Source organism: Rousettus aegyptiacus, unplaced genomic scaffold, assembly GCF_014176215.1.
Source record: "Rousettus aegyptiacus isolate mRouAeg1 unplaced genomic scaffold, mRouAeg1.p scaffold_m13_p_3, whole genome shotgun sequence".
In the NCBI taxonomy this organism is placed as follows: Eukaryota; Metazoa; Chordata; class Mammalia; order Chiroptera; family Pteropodidae; genus Rousettus; species Rousettus aegyptiacus.
Window position 1 is genome coordinate 159,506,172 of NW_023416306.1, and position 16,403 is coordinate 159,522,574.

Genomic DNA, 16,403 nt, shown 5'->3' on the forward strand with positions numbered 1-16,403 from the left:
GCAAGATTAATCATTAACTCAATCTCCAGTCTCTCTCCCTTCCGGAAGATGGTGGTGGGGCCCAAAGTTTCACTTTTGTAATCATGGCTGATCTTTCTGGTGACTAGCCACCATTCTGAAGCTTTCCAAGAGCCCATTATCAAGAGTTGCCTCATTACAATAGAAGACATTCTGTTTACCCAGGGAATTTTAAGGGACTCAGGAACCAGAGCCAAAGACCAAATATTAGAGCAAAAGATGCTCCTGGTACTCTTATCACTTCCTTCTGTTTATTTCTGTTGTTTTAGGTTACCTGGTTTGTGCAGTTTCTTATGGCAGCCCTGGAAAACTAATACAACCACCAATGCTTGGTAGTTGCCAACAGCTCTTCTGGAAATCTGTAATGGTCTTTGAAAGATCCAAGTGCCTTTTTATATAGGAAAATTTTACCACCATCCATTTCCTCCAACATCCTAATGAACTAATTATTGATCAATGATAGAGCCACATTTCTACAAATACCCACATGTACAGGTCAAATGTTTAAATAGATAATCAATTTTTAAAAGTTGATTCTGAGTTTGGAAAAGAGTGGTAATTTGTTTTTAGTAACAAAATCTTGTGAAAACACAAGGTTTAAATGTAGATAATATTTAATTTGATAGTATTTTTTTCTTTTAATTACTTCTTAATGAAAGAAAATTGAAAAAGAATGAATATAACTGTGAAAAATCTCAATAGTTAAAATGTCACCCAGAAACTTTAAAAAGAGTGGGGATGAAGTTTAGGATTTTATTTGAAAATAAGGATTTCACTATCTAGTGTTCACAGTTGTGGCTTCCCATCAGGATTACACAGCTGTGTCTACTTTGAGCCAAAACACCATGATGGAGAGTTACATTCAGCCCAACGTTTACAGACGGTACCAGGTAGCCAGATGTGAGGTTTTTGATGAGCTTTCAAATGACTCACTAAATGTCTCATTTTTATATTTGTTTTGTCATTACATCAGCAATGGTTGAGTTGCTCTGGAAATGTTGTTTTTGACATTTTCCATGAGCTGTTCAGAAATAGAGATGGCTTCTTTGTCTTTTATTTATTTGTTTGTTTGTTTGTTTATTTATTTGTATCTATTTTATTCATTGAAGATTCTTTATCATGCCTTCATTTTATCACTCATTCATGCATTTACTGCATATTAATTGTACAACTATTATGCATCACACCCTTCAGATGTCAGGTCCTCCTGTTTTGCCTCATCTGCAGAGAGCTGCTCTACTCTTCCCTGAGACAGCCTGCATTTAATAGCCAGCTGGTGGAGTTGGAGTTATCGAACCCTTGCTCTTAATTCTAATGAGGGACAACTTTGGTAGGACATTTTTCTTCCAGAGCTTACTATGGGCTGGCTAAGGCTGATATAGGTTAGAGAGTCTCCGATATCTAGGAGAATTTCAGTAGTTGCTCCCTAGGACCGGTCAGGGCAGGCTATAGAAGAGGCCATTACAGACTGGCCTCATGAGAGCAATTGGGATTATAGAATTAAAAACTGAAGATGAGGTAGTAATGCTGAATCACCAGAAGACAGGAGGCTGTAATCTTTATAATGAATGACAAGGTAGCAGCCGAGAGGCCTGAAGCACACAAAATTATGAAGATGGATAATAGAACATAGCATCTGTAGAGATGCACAGCCAATAAAGGCATTGCGAGCTCTGAAACTAAAAGTCAGAAAGACCTATGATTTTGTCCCTGCCCAATTATTTACCATCTGTGTGGCATTAGCCAACTCACTTAACTTTTCTGAATTTGTAGTTTTTCTAAGTATCAAGAATAATAAATCTTGCTTTGTTAGATTTAAATGTTATTATAACTAAGATATATAAGATATATATTGTAAGATACATATCTGTGAGATCCTCAACAAGGGGTAGTAATTATTAATATTTCATCCATGATATAGACTAGTAGAAAATTAATGAACTTTTCTTTGGAACATTTAACAAAAAGGAAACTATAAGCAATGCATTAGGAAAAGTTTGAGGGGAAGAGGTAGCTATCCAAATTGGCTTAATAGTCATAAAATAATTGTGAGTATTACAGGAATATTTATATTGTCTCTATGGTAAAACAATGAGAATGAGACAGAACTCATTTGGAAAAAAGGATAATCATCAGTAAGCTTAAAATAACAAATTTGAGACACATTTTCTACTCCATATTTTGAAATTTAGATAGACTTTTAAATAAATACATTGGAAAAAAAATCATAGCTTTGAGGAAATACTCAAAAGGGGAGCAAAATTACCCTTTTTAAGGGCTGGAAGATATAGAAAAACAATTTAAATAATATGATTTCTATTTTTATAGTTAAAAGACAATTCTATATTATGTATCTTGAGGTTTGCCTGACATTTCTTTAAATCTAAATATAAATGTGTGGCAGAATAGAAAAGACAGAAACAGGTTGTCACGATGTGACAGTCAGCTGCCAAATTGTAAGTGAACAATGATAGTAAATGGAGGCATATGACATAAAATCTGTTCTTAGACTTAGGAAGAATTAAGTTTGGCAATATTACATATTTTTAATGGAAATCGAAAACTGAAAGTGAAGTTAAGAGTATCTGAGAATATAAGGTCTCTCTGTATTTTCTGAAATTAAGACACCCCTCCACCATCTCCTAGGAATAGTTAGCTTTCTAAACTTCATAGCTAATTTTTCCTCCAGAAGGTAGCTCTTCTGATTGTCAAAAATGTGACACATTTTTAAAGTCCTTGTGACCAATTTTATTTTCATAGAATTAAATCTTAAAATAGTTGAATTTCATTCCAGTTCGACTACATACTAGCTATACAATTTTGGGTGGTTATTATTATTTTTTTGATCATTTTTAAATCATCTATAAACTGGACATTAATAGTATCTTCCTTTTTTGGATTACTAGTTTACTTTTGTCTATTCATTTGATTATACTTTGATATTAAAATGTTATGTACGTGAAAAAATTTCAAATGTTAAAAGATTTTGTGGGTCATGGATTTTTATCATCCCCATAAAATAATTATTAACTGAACAGTTAAATCTATTTTCAATGTTAATTAAAACTTTGGATAACATGGAAATCTAGCCAAATAGCCTAACATACTATTGAAGATCATCGCATGGCCTTGACTAATAATAGGTTTCCTAGAATGGAAATGTCACACTCCCTCCCTTTGTTGATATTTTCCCTCTGTCACAATTATTGAATCAACCAAATGATATAATAATAATAATAATAATAATAATAATAAATAAAATTAAATCATTTTATTGAAATATAATTTCCAAAAATAAAACATAGAATTTTAGTCATTGGTTTGATAAGTTAGAGAACTCTATATATGTTACTTCATCCCAATCAAGCTATAGAACAGTTTTTTCATTTCAGAAAGTTCGCTCACCCATCATTCCGGTTGATTCCCTTACCTACCCAAGGCAACCATTGCTCTTACTTCTATCCCTATACTAACTGTGTTAGTTCTAGCATTTCATACAAATGGAACCATACACTACATATTTATTCGTGTCTAACTTCATTTGTTCAAAAATACATATTTGAGATTCACCTATGTTAATGTCTGTTTTGATAATACATTTTTAAATTTCTAAGTATTCTATTTTATGAATATAGTGCATTATTGTTTATTTTGTTGATAGATATTTGAGTTTTTTCAATATTTGTGATTATAAATAAAGCTGTTTTAAACATTCTTCTATGATCATGTTTGGACACAGTTTTTTATTACTCCTAAGTAAATACAAAGAGTGATATTGCTTAGGTTACTTTTATATTTAAAAACTGCCATGCTATTTCCCAAAGTAATTGCCTATTATACACTCTCATTCACAAGGCAAGAGAGTCCCGGTTGCTCTTCATTTTCTCAATATTTGTTATTTTCCCTCTTCTCTGTTTAAGAAACAATTTTGAAACTTAATGGCTTATAATAACAATAAAATATTTCTTACCCATAGTTTTGTAGATCAGCTGGGGCACTACTGACCTTAGCATGAATCCAAGTTGTGGATTGGATTGAAGCTAGCTTTAAATGCATCCTCTTTCTGGAACAACAGCTAACTAGGCATGTTCTTCTGAGTGGGGAGCAGAATTATAAGAGAGTGCATGGTAGTGTGTTGCATGCTAAAGTCCCCTTCAGATATGGTAAAGTGTTATTCTGTTCATATTATATTTGTCAGAGCAAGTTACATGTTAAGTTCAAAGTCATTAGAACAAAGTATGTAGTCTGTCGATTATACTAAGAAATACTACAAAGTTACATAATAAAAAGTATAACTGTTATTCCTATAACAGACTAGTGAATAATTGATAATGATGATCCAATCTACTCCATCAGGAATGACACTTAGAGTTACTCTTCCTTTTGAATATGCTTCATCCACTTTTTCTTTGATAAAACCTCTATCCTCTGTCTAAAACTCAGTAGGAGATGGAGGCTTATTCTATGTGTGTTCCTCTCACCCTATGCTTTAATATATAACAGGCTTTACCGTACAATTAATCATCAATATTATTTCCATGTATTTCATCTCTACAGTAGAAGTATTCTTAGATCATACTGTGAGTCTTTACCTTGGGTCTTCAGCTCTTTGCATCTGACCAAGCATCTGACTGGATGAACAAACTCCTTATCTACACTTATTCTTATCTATAGTTAGTTTCACTTCAAATTTAACAATGAGATAAGATGCAAAATTATTGTTATTACGAAAGTCTAATGCACACAATGTACATTATGTACTTTCCATATGTACAAGGTTAAAAAGGATTTTGAAAAAAAATAAGAAAGAAAAAAGGAAGGAAGGGAAAGAAAGAAAATGAAAGAAAGAAAGAAAGAAAGAAAGAAAGAAAGAAAGAAAGAAAGAAAGAAAGAAAGAAAGAAAGAAAGTTAAAAGAAAAGATTAGCCAGAGCTTAAAGCCTTAAAAGGGGAATAGATATCAAATATATATTGAGACAGTATACTAAAATATGTCTACATATAGCATATTTCAAATGTATTCAAATCACAATTACTCATTCTTTCTTTGATTTGCATAAAACCTATTTCCTTTAAGCATTTTTTTCTAACTTTTTTCTGCTTATGGCAGGCTGAGTAGGTTTCAACAATAGGAGGATGTTATATAAAATTTTGATAACCATATAAAGATTTTGTACAAATAATTAAGAAGTACCTTTGTAGAGTAATCGCTTCATATATACTACACATGTTAAAATTTAAAACAAGTCCAGCAGGGAGGTGTGTTTTTATTCCTAACTTATAGGAGATGATACAAATTTTAGACAGTTAACTATATCTCCAATGACATCAAACTATTAATGACAGAGCAAGAATTAAAACAAAGGTCTATATTAAAGAATACTTAATATATTTAATTTTATAAATAGTGTATATGCATAAAAATTAAGGAATCAAAAAATATCAGTTGAAGTACTAAGGAAAATTGTATACACATCTTATAGCATCTAGAATTATTTTTCTCTTAACTTCTCTCTCTAACCCATGAATATTTTTCCAACTCCAGTGCTAACAGCCAAAGTAAAGAGACAGAGTGAGACTTTTTCTCATTTAATTCTTGTTAAGAAGATAACAGCTTCCATCCTTTTATTCAACTTCAGTATTTGAAACTGGGACTCAGCATGAGCATATCCTGGGCAATTACTGTCATCTGGAATGACTTTTTATCTTTCTTTCCCAATTGCCCTTTTACTTAGTCATTACTCACCACCAAACAAGATGTCTTCCTCTTGTTAACATTTTTACCTCCATTCTCTTCCAACTGTGATTTATTATCAGCGTAAGCTATGTTTTTTTGGCAATGCAATTCTTTTGATTTTTCCAATAAAATTAAATCACAATGCATGATGGAGAGACTTTCAAAGAGGCAGCATTATATTTCTGGGGTTAACTCCCAAAGCCTTAAACACCCCAAGAATTCATTACTTAACACATATGTAATGAATGTCCTCTTTGTCTAAATTATGGCTGTGCTCTTTGCAGTGAGATTCTGTGAAGATTATACCCAGTCACTACTTTTAAATAGCATGCATCACATCTAGAGAGACTTAAATATGCATGTAAAAAGATAACATATTATTTTAACAAAATGTTACAGGTTTATACTGTATGTGGTTACAGTAGTATACACAGAGACAAAAATCTTGCTAGTAAGTATTTTATATTTTAATGAACACAAAGAGTAAGCAATAAATCATGATATATGATAACATATTTAGGAAGTTGTAAGTGCTATGGAAAAATATACAAGATAAGGTGGACGGAGAGTGCAGGAGGTTGTATGACGTTTCAATTTTCAATGCAGGGCTAGATAGGATATAATGAGAAAGCATCATTGAGCCGTATGGAAATCTTGCTGATGAGTGTCCCCAGCAGGTGGAGCAAACAAGGAAAACACTGAGTTGGGAGCACCTGGTAATTTTTATTCAAGAAACAAGGATTAGACCAGTATGCTGTACCAGAGTCCAACATGGACTAATAGGAAATAAGGTAAAAATTTTAACTAGTGGACAATTCGTACAGGGTCCTTTAGGTCACCGTAGGTTCTCTGACTTTTGTTTTGAAAAAAAGAAGGGAAGGCACTGGCAGAAGAATAACATTATTTAAGTCTATGGAGACAAAGATGTTTGCCACAAAAATTAATTGGAGAGTACACCAATAGTCTAGGCTAGCAATGATGATGGTCTGGACTGGGGTGTCAAGGATGGATGTGATGAAAAGCTGAACTCACCAGAAGTAGTGAATTTCAGGATATATTTTGAAGGAATATCCATCAACATTTTATGATAAATTGGATCTACATCAGAAAAATCAGAGAGATGACCTCAAGATTTTTGAACCAAAACAATCTAAGACAGAAACTCCTAAAATAATGCTGTAGATTTATAGAATGAATGTAGTTTGATACAACCATAATAGTATTTTCTACAGTGGTGAAGCAACTCAGAAAAATAAAATAAAAACCTTATAGAGGAAGCAAATTCAAAATTGAGTCTTTAAGGACAAGTAAAATTAAGATAGAAAAGAACAGAGGGACTTATTTCCTGAGGGAAAAGGCCACAATTGGGAGAAATTATATATATTTTCTCAAGCTAGTAAACTTAGTCCAAACCAAGAATCTGGGAGCTAGGGAAAACAGTTAGAAATTAGTTCAGAATTAAATAAGGAGATATTTAGAGGTTAGATCACATTGAATGAGAGAAGTAAGAAATATATATATGATAATGTTAAAAACAGCTGAAAATAATAAGAGAACACAATTATACACTTTAATCTAATTGGAATCTATTTTTATTCTAAGTGCCAAGACAAAACGTAGTACCTATGTTAAGATATTCAATACTTGGGGTGGGACCACCATGGTGTGTTTTATCCATTTAAAAGCCAGCCTTCGGCTACCAGTGATATTCAAGTGAATGCAAAATGGGCACAGCGATAACCTGAGCATGTAAAAAAACACAACCAGGATGAAATCCTACACCCACAAAGAATGTTTTATTGCATTTATTTGAGAGTAGAACTTTTGTTTCTGATTTATAAGTCAACTAACCAGGTGCCACCCAGAGAGATATTGGTGGCCATAAGTAAGTGAACAATGTGTCAGAACTATTATTGTTTTCTTTCTACTACTCAGTAACTTAATACAAGGTTGCCTGAAGATAGTCTTTAACACGCTGTCCTCAGTAGATGTAACATTACACATGGCATTGTTCAGTCAAATGCCTGTGTTTTTTATTATTATTATTTCTGCTTACATATATGTATATTCTCTAAGAAAGCCACATTGTAGAGTCCATTTATGCTCACTGACAGAAAAATGAAGAGAAAATGGGAAAGCACAGTGCTCCATTTTCACAGTATTATGTTACCTCTAGAAGAAAATACTAAAGAAGTATAAAAGAGTTTGTATGTATATGAAAAAGAGCAATGTAATGTCAAATTAGTTTACATATGCAATTATGTACAATATACAATGCAAGTGTACATATACTTTAAAAGGATAACTCTTTTGCTAATAAAAGCATAGTTTCAAGGACAGTACCTAGAGACCCACAGCTGAAATAATTTGTAGGAGAGGGTTTCCTAAAAGGTACTTTCTAAAATTCACTTTCACACTAGACTTTGAAATGAACTGAATGGCCAAAATGTTTTATTCTAATTACTGATTCAGGAGAATCCTTTATTTCAGCTCTCTTATAAGTGGACAGAGGTAATCATCCTTGGCGTGAGTCCCATTACTATCTGGTGACTTTGGGGTACCACGTAGTGAATATTGAAGAGTTCTTTCAGCTCCTCATCAAATTCCAACAACCCAGGATTGTGAGAAAGACAATCTCACAGTAACTGCTCCCAGATCATGAGCAACTTTCCTGCAGAATGAGTCAATTATCAGTTTTCTCCCTTACATTACTCTTTTCGAACCAAATTATCTGAGACTGTGTTTCTTAAGCTTCTTTTATCCATGTACATCTTTATGTTTCACCACTTGTAGTATTATTTATTTTAATTAATTTTACAAATTTTAACTAAATAAATAAACATGTGCTAGTAATACATTTCACAGTAATGTAAGTACTTAAATATTAAAAACACAATGTTTGTATATTTGCACAATTGAAAAGATCCTTGAATACTGTTTACGTGTTTTAAAGTATACTGACTCTCAATTATAATTGGCCATACGGTAGCATTTTTCCTAAATCCATGTTGAGGTTGCTTCTGCTCAACTGTATTTCTTTGTTGTAAATTGTAAAAGTGCTTAACAAATTTATTCAACAGAAGGATGCCCAACCCTGATGTGTAAGAGAGTACTTTCCTACATTAGGCAATAATATGAGAACACGGTTTGCTATCCATTTTCAAAGAGCTTCGAAGATAACAGGGACATAAATTATCATGTTGCAAGAAACTAAGAGGGTGTAAGCAAAGCCAAAAAAGAAATTCAGGAGACATACTTCTGATTGCGGGATACACAAAAGAATTCAGAAACAAAGCAGAGTTTTTCCTGAGTGATTAAAAGGCAGATTAAACATTTAGTCTTCTGAATTTTATGAGGGGTTGGGGAAGATGTTTCCAAAGATTTCTGGTGGTGGGAATGATATTAAAGAAGATGCCGATGGAAAAGTCTAGGCAGGATCAGCAGACTGCACATGGCTCTCAGAGTACAGAGCACTGGAATTTCGCTTAGTGGAGAAGAAGGCTATAAGTGGAGTCAGGTAGTACTTTAAACACCAATGTATGGGATTTGAAATTCTACAATGAAGAATTCAGCAATTCTTTTTATTTCAAGAGTATGTAACTATTACATGTATGTATTCATTTATTATAATATATAACAAATAATCATTATAAAATCTGTCATTATTATTACTGTTATGGTATTATATATTATATTGGTATTATTATTGTGATATATTACATGACTAATACATGTAGCATTTCATATATATATATATATACATATATATATATATATAACTTTGTATATACACACACATGCATAAAGCATTACTGCTTAGAACATTATGCACCATTTAAACTGAAAAGAAAAAGCACACTATTAGGTATACTTTGTTATTTATATTTCACAAATATGACAATGGGAAATCAGAAACATCAAGTCACTGTCTAAAGTCACAGAATTATGATTCACATGTCTGTCTGTTTTGACTCAATCTATGCTTCTGAGCAGTAAAACCTCCATCAGATACACTAACTAAAATAAGTTTCTTTTATTCAGAATATCTTCTGGGGATTATTCCTCTTTTCATGAATTCTAAATACAGTTTCTCTGTTTTAGAAAAAACACACATAGTCTCTCTAACAACAGATACATAACATTGCCATTATAACCAGAATTTAATAATCATTGTACTGAGGGTAAGTAGAAGAACCAGACTTGGATCCACAGTGCCTACCTAGGTAGCTGATATTTTACTAAAGTCACAATTGTAATGAACTTCAGTTTCTTCATTTGGAACACAAGGCTCTCTGAACTCAATTACCTTGAAAATACTTGCCAAATCTATGAAGCTATGATAACACACTTACCACCAGTATGAAATTTAGGTCTCAGTCATTTTATTATGTTCTTGACTTCAGTGTTCGATATGGTCATTTTTAGAAAAAGTAAAATAATTGAGGTTGTTTTGGGAACTGTTATTAATTTTAGGGACTGCACAATTGGAGACACTTTTGTTATGTTTCAATTGTGGTACAGTGAAAAAAGAACAAGAAGGAGAAGGAGAACGATAACGAAAAATTCATGGGTTCAAACCATGGATCAGTTGCTTCCAGCCTATGTGATGTTAAATAACGTATCTATAACCTCTGAATCTCAGCTTCTGTATCTATAAATGTAGGACATTAAGGATTAGAAATCATATATTTGAGAGACTAACCACAGATCCGGCACTCAACATAAAAGACAATATAGCACACTGTTTATGAGCACAGGTTTTGGCAGCAACCAGCTCTGGGTGATGAGTTGTATAAACTTGAAGTTAAATGACTTAACCTAAGATTTTATAACAAAGACAGTAACAAAACCTATTTCATAGTGCAGTTATGAAAAATAGAGGATGTATGACAAAAAAACTGCTTGGCACAGTGCTGGCACAGATATCAACATATATATATATATATATATATTATATATACATTATTTTTAATAAGACTCAGACCCAAGGAGGGCAACTACTAATAACTCTGATAATAATAAATGACCATTGATATTGCTATTATTGTTTCCATAAAAAGTAATTATAATTATGTCATTTGACTATTTAAAATGTGTAATTGAAAATACCAGTCAGGTTACAATTTTGAAACAGATATGCATATCTTAAGTGACATAACACATGGAATATTTATTTTCATAATGCGTTAACACTGACCACTGAAAATCAGGTGCCATATACAGAATTTCCCTAAGCAGTAAAGAGTTATTTTGAAAATTCTTTCAGTTTTATTTTAAGTTATAATAACAAACTAACTAAAGTCGCCGAACCAGGCTGTTATCAAGAAACTTTTCTAATATGATAATTAACATTGTGAGAGAGAGAGAGAGCAATATGATTTATTTGTTTTATTTCTGAAAGATCTGGAGAAAATAATATACCAAACCCTTATTGAGGCAATTATTTACAAAAGCTAAAAAAGAGATCCACTTTCTCTTCTAATTGTAAAAGCAAGAACACATATTCTGTTACATAAAGTTACGGTGTCTAAACACAAAATTAGTAAAATATGCATTAGTATCAATTTATAATGATTAGGAGCTTGAGTAGGAAGCAATGTCTTTCTGGTGTCGGTTTTCTTAAAATACCAGTCTATTCTATTATTTAATCATAACCACAAGTTGTCTCATTTTCAGGGTAAAATAGCCAGTATTATTTTGTTTCTTATGTGACCATTCTCTAAGTTTATTTATACTTGTCCTAACTTTTACCCTAATGAATGCATTATCTGTTCTTTCCTAATCCTGCTACACAGGAATGGTAAGGGATATCCGGCATGAGTGCCTTTGACCTTAATCTTAAGTGCATTGCAACATTCCTGAAAGTCAAACCAGCGTGCCTTTTCACGTCTCCATCCCTGAAATCTCATACTTAAAGTGCGTTGTGTTTGTCTGCTCGATTTGCCTCAGGACAGAAATCTTGAACTTCTGGGCCATTCACTCTACCATGCCCCTTTGACGTTTCTGAAATCTATTTTACCCTGGAGAAAATGAGATAGAGCAAGAAAAATTAGGACTCATTACTTTGTAAATGATAGAAAAGCAGATTGATAAAAATAGTTCGGACAATCTTTGAATTATTTCATATATACACATACATATATATGTTTTTAAACTCTTTACATATATTTACATTTTATATATTTACATATTTTGTGCATATATACATATATATGTATATAATTTCTTACGTAAGTTTCTATTGACTTTCCTATAAAGATGGAGGCAGAGTTGGTGCTATGACTGGGTGACATGCTTTAAAAGTCAAATGTGTATCCATCATAATGGATGACTCTTATAAGCATAAAATTGAGCCCAAAGACTCACCCCAAGGTGTGCATTAGTTATGATTCCATTTTGTACTAATCTATGCTGTTGAAGATCATGCTAGTAATTAGCCTTGGAAGTGCACTAATGCCTGGATGAGGATATGAAGGATATTTCTAGATATAGATTCTTGGATATGTATGCAGTCACTGTGAAAGAGTATCAAGTTATACAGTTATGACATAGTACTTTGTGTATATTTCAATTTAATAAAATGTTATAAACAGTATTTTATCTAAAGAATCAAATTTATAACTCTTATTCTAGAGGTGCAAGCTTATTTTATCTATTTTGAAAGGCATAGAAAATCACATTTTATCAAGAGACCAATTCAATAATAAAAAGAAGAAAGAGACTATGATTTAGAACAAAATTACCAAAAATTCTTAATGAGTCTTCAAATATTTTTTAGCACTTGATATTTGTATAATAATACTCTGCCAGATTTTGGAGACACAGAAGTGATTAAAATAGAGTCCTTTCTGCCAGGATCTTGCATTATTGTGGGAAAGAGAACAAAAACTAAATAAAAATTAATATTTTTAATATGATAATTACTCTAATAAAAGTGTATTGCACATGGCAATATTGCAGTCCTGAGGAAGGGAACATGGAAATGTACACAGACACAGATAAGCCCATTCAAAAGGGCCTGATGTTTGAGTTGTTTACTGCCATGAGCCTGAGTTAGCCAAGAGGCACAGGGTGCCCTAATAGTTCTCTAGGTACCCTCTTGATAGCTGGCGTTCGATATCCAAATACAATGTCCACAATGCATTACGCTTAAAATTTTCTCCATTGGGCTCTAGATGGAACACTCATGAGCCTTTCTAAACAGAAGGCCAAGAAAAGAAAATGTGTGTGCCTTATCCATGCCCCATGTAATAATATCCCAAAAGAAGGATGAAAGAGAATAAAATAAACAGCCGCCAGAAAGATATTTTAAAGGCAATTGATTTATATCCTAATGGAAACACACTGTGGCACACATGGGATGGAATATCAAGGAATGGAGGGAGGGGAAGGGATAGGGGTTCTGCTCCTCCAAGAGCTATTCTTCTCCTTATTTGTGGTCCAGTCAGAAAGTTTCCAGTTTTGAGATTAGCACCCTCACCAGTACATATGGACCTTGATTCAGCATCTACAAGTATATCATATAAAACAAGCTTAGAATCTCAAAGTCACTAAGACAATGGGAATCCTATAACGTAGTGCTCAAAGCTAAGAATATTAGCTTCTCAACCTTGGCTATTAGCCAAATTAGGATTAGTGTGGTTTAATAAAAGGGTTTGAGAAGTAGCCTCAAAAAGTGTTCTTTCTTGTTAAGGAAACACACACACACACACACACACACACACACGCACACACACACGAATAATGAGTTGAAGGGTGAGAGTGGGATTTAAAAACAAACAAACAAAAAAAAAACAAACAAAAAATATCTTTCCTGGAAAAGCAGCATTTCAAAAATACTTAATAATCTGCCAGGGTTTCAGCAAGTAGATACCTATATTTAAATCAACTCCCTAAACAATTATCATTACAAGTATGAGTTTCCTTGAGAATCCAATGGGCTAAAAGTTTAGTTGAATGAATAGAAAAACAGCTCTAATGGAAGTGTTTAATTAATCTTAAATTTCATCATGCTGCAAATAGACTAGTTTCCTCATAATGGATTCCATTTGTCTACATAACAAAGACAACTTTTTATTATGGCATACAGAGTTCGTCGCCTGACTGTATTTCCGGTCTCCATTTTCCTTATTTCCCCACACGCACACAATATATGTCCACTACAGGGACCTCTTTGAAATGCCCAATTCAACTGTGCTTTGTCACACTTTCACACCTTTAAATATGCTCTTTATTTTACCAAGAATGACCATCACATCAGAGATAATACATCTCCACACCTTCATGATGCCTAATGAAATAAAAGCTTTCCCTAAACATTTGTGAAATGGAAAAATGAGAGAGCATTAGATTTTATTTGTGAGTTTAGAAGCATTATTCAAGGTTATTGAACGATGCTAAATTTAAATAATCCCTGAACTTGGAATGATGATTACCTCCTCCACTGTCCTGAATCTTCATCAGACACAGCTCATTAATTCTCACTGGGTGCCTGAAAGAAGATTTCATGGGAGAGCCTGAGGTGAAATATAATAGTTCTTGCTAATAGTTTTGAGACAGAGAGTTTACATTTGGGGTGAAGTGGAAGTATGTCTTATTTTTCCTAACCTGAAGCTTGAAAATACAAATTTCTTATTTTCTATTCCAATTGTCTGTGCTCATAACCTATTCCAGTAACACTGCTGATTTCTAAAATTGTCTTGATTGTAACAATACTAATAGTTTGCAATTATTAGAGGTTTACAGTATGGTGAGCACTGGCATATACTGATCATCTCATTTAATACTTTCAAAAATTTCATCAATTAGATTCCAATAGATGTACACTTTTACAGATGAGGAACTTAAGGAAAGAGATTTTAGATATATTGCCCAAAGGTACATAAGATTTTAGATATATTGCCTAAAGACTGATAAGAGACGGAGCTAGGATTTTAAAAGATATAGAACTCAGAGTCCTTGTTCTTAGTTTCTATGCTATCATCTTTCCATGTTTGTACTGTACTAACATATATTTCCTACCATATATTTATGGTACATATGTTACTGTATTAACATATGTTTATAGGCTCAGAACTCAGTAATTTATCTTAACATTGCCCCATTTGAAGTTTACCAAAATTTTGTTTATAAATGTCAAAAACGTAATTCAGATAGACTCTGACCCTATGTCATGAAATTAGTTAATTGTCAAAGCTTAATTCCAGATTCATTTACTTTAATTTTGAAAAAACTTGAAATGATTATGTTTGGGAAGGAAGCACAAGTTATTTCATAAATGCTTTCAATGTGATACAAGTATGGGGATACAAAAATAATAACGAAGGAAAAGGTAAAGAAGCGTAGGGATGATAGAATCCTCCAGGGAGTCTTGATGACAGGCAGAGACCCTGATGATTTCTATGCATTTTTCTCTGCTTAGAGTAAAAGAATTAGAACTACACCAAAAGTTATGTGCAAAGAAAAGTAGGGCACTAGAGTGCTTTCGACCATTTATTATGCAGTATTAGAAGAAAGCTCACACATTACCCTCTCCTCCAATGGGATCCTTTCATTCATACACACAAAAAAGTGTCCTCTTCCCCCTCTCTCCTGTTTCTATTTTTCTTAATCATAGACCATGTTTATTTAGATATATGCTAAGATAGAATTATTGCTCAAAACAACACCCAATTAGTGGTATTGCCAGTTAAAAAAACCCAGATCATCTAATCCATTTCTTTCACTGAGTACCAATCTACACAATTTAACTTTTATCATTTTATTCTCAGTACCCAGAACAAAAGCACTACTCCTATAGAAAAAGAGTTCAGTCAAATAGAAGAAAAAAAATGAAAATAGTTACAATATACAAGATATGTTTAATAATGTATATATGAAGCACTTCATAGTCCATAAAGGTAATTTAATAATTTAACCCAAGGAAGTCAAGAAAGACTTTGTAGCACAAGAACTTTCACCAGCTCTGTCTTAGAGGTCTAGGGTGGGGCACCTGTACCTGATGACTACAGATACTCAGGTTTTAAGAGGAAAATTTCCTCGCAGTTGCTTGTTTCATTTTAAACTCAAGACAGCTTTACTATTATCCAGAACTTATATGTGTTTGTACTCTGGGGTATACAATTATCTAAATACTTAAGTAAAATGAAAAAGCCAAGAAAAGCCCTGTTATAAAGTCACTCCAGTTTCAGACAAGTTTATGTTGAAGATTGTGCCCGGGTATGTGGAGATCTGTTTGTGGTTGAAAGCTCCAGGGAACGTGGCTCAGGGCGCCCAAAAGCCTGAGTCTCAGAACGCTAAGAAGGCTTACGTGCTGGGTGAGCGGAGGGGAGGTCAGGAAGGTCGAGTACAGACAGGGCAATCAAACGGTGAATTTTACTAACAGTGGCATTCTTTATTGGCTTTGGGGGAATAGGATAAAATAATAATTAAAATTTTCTGAGATGTCAGACATTTTTAACATTAGTTGTTTCCCCAGGTCATCCGCTATGTTTGGGACACTTTTGCTGTTAGGAAGGGAAAGAAAGTTATTTTAAGTTCTTGCGCTAACATACATCATCCTCAATTTCCACTCAATTCATTCATGAGACCATAGAATATCAGAAAGTAATGCTTGAAATTCTGTTTAAGAAACACTGTTCTCTCAACATT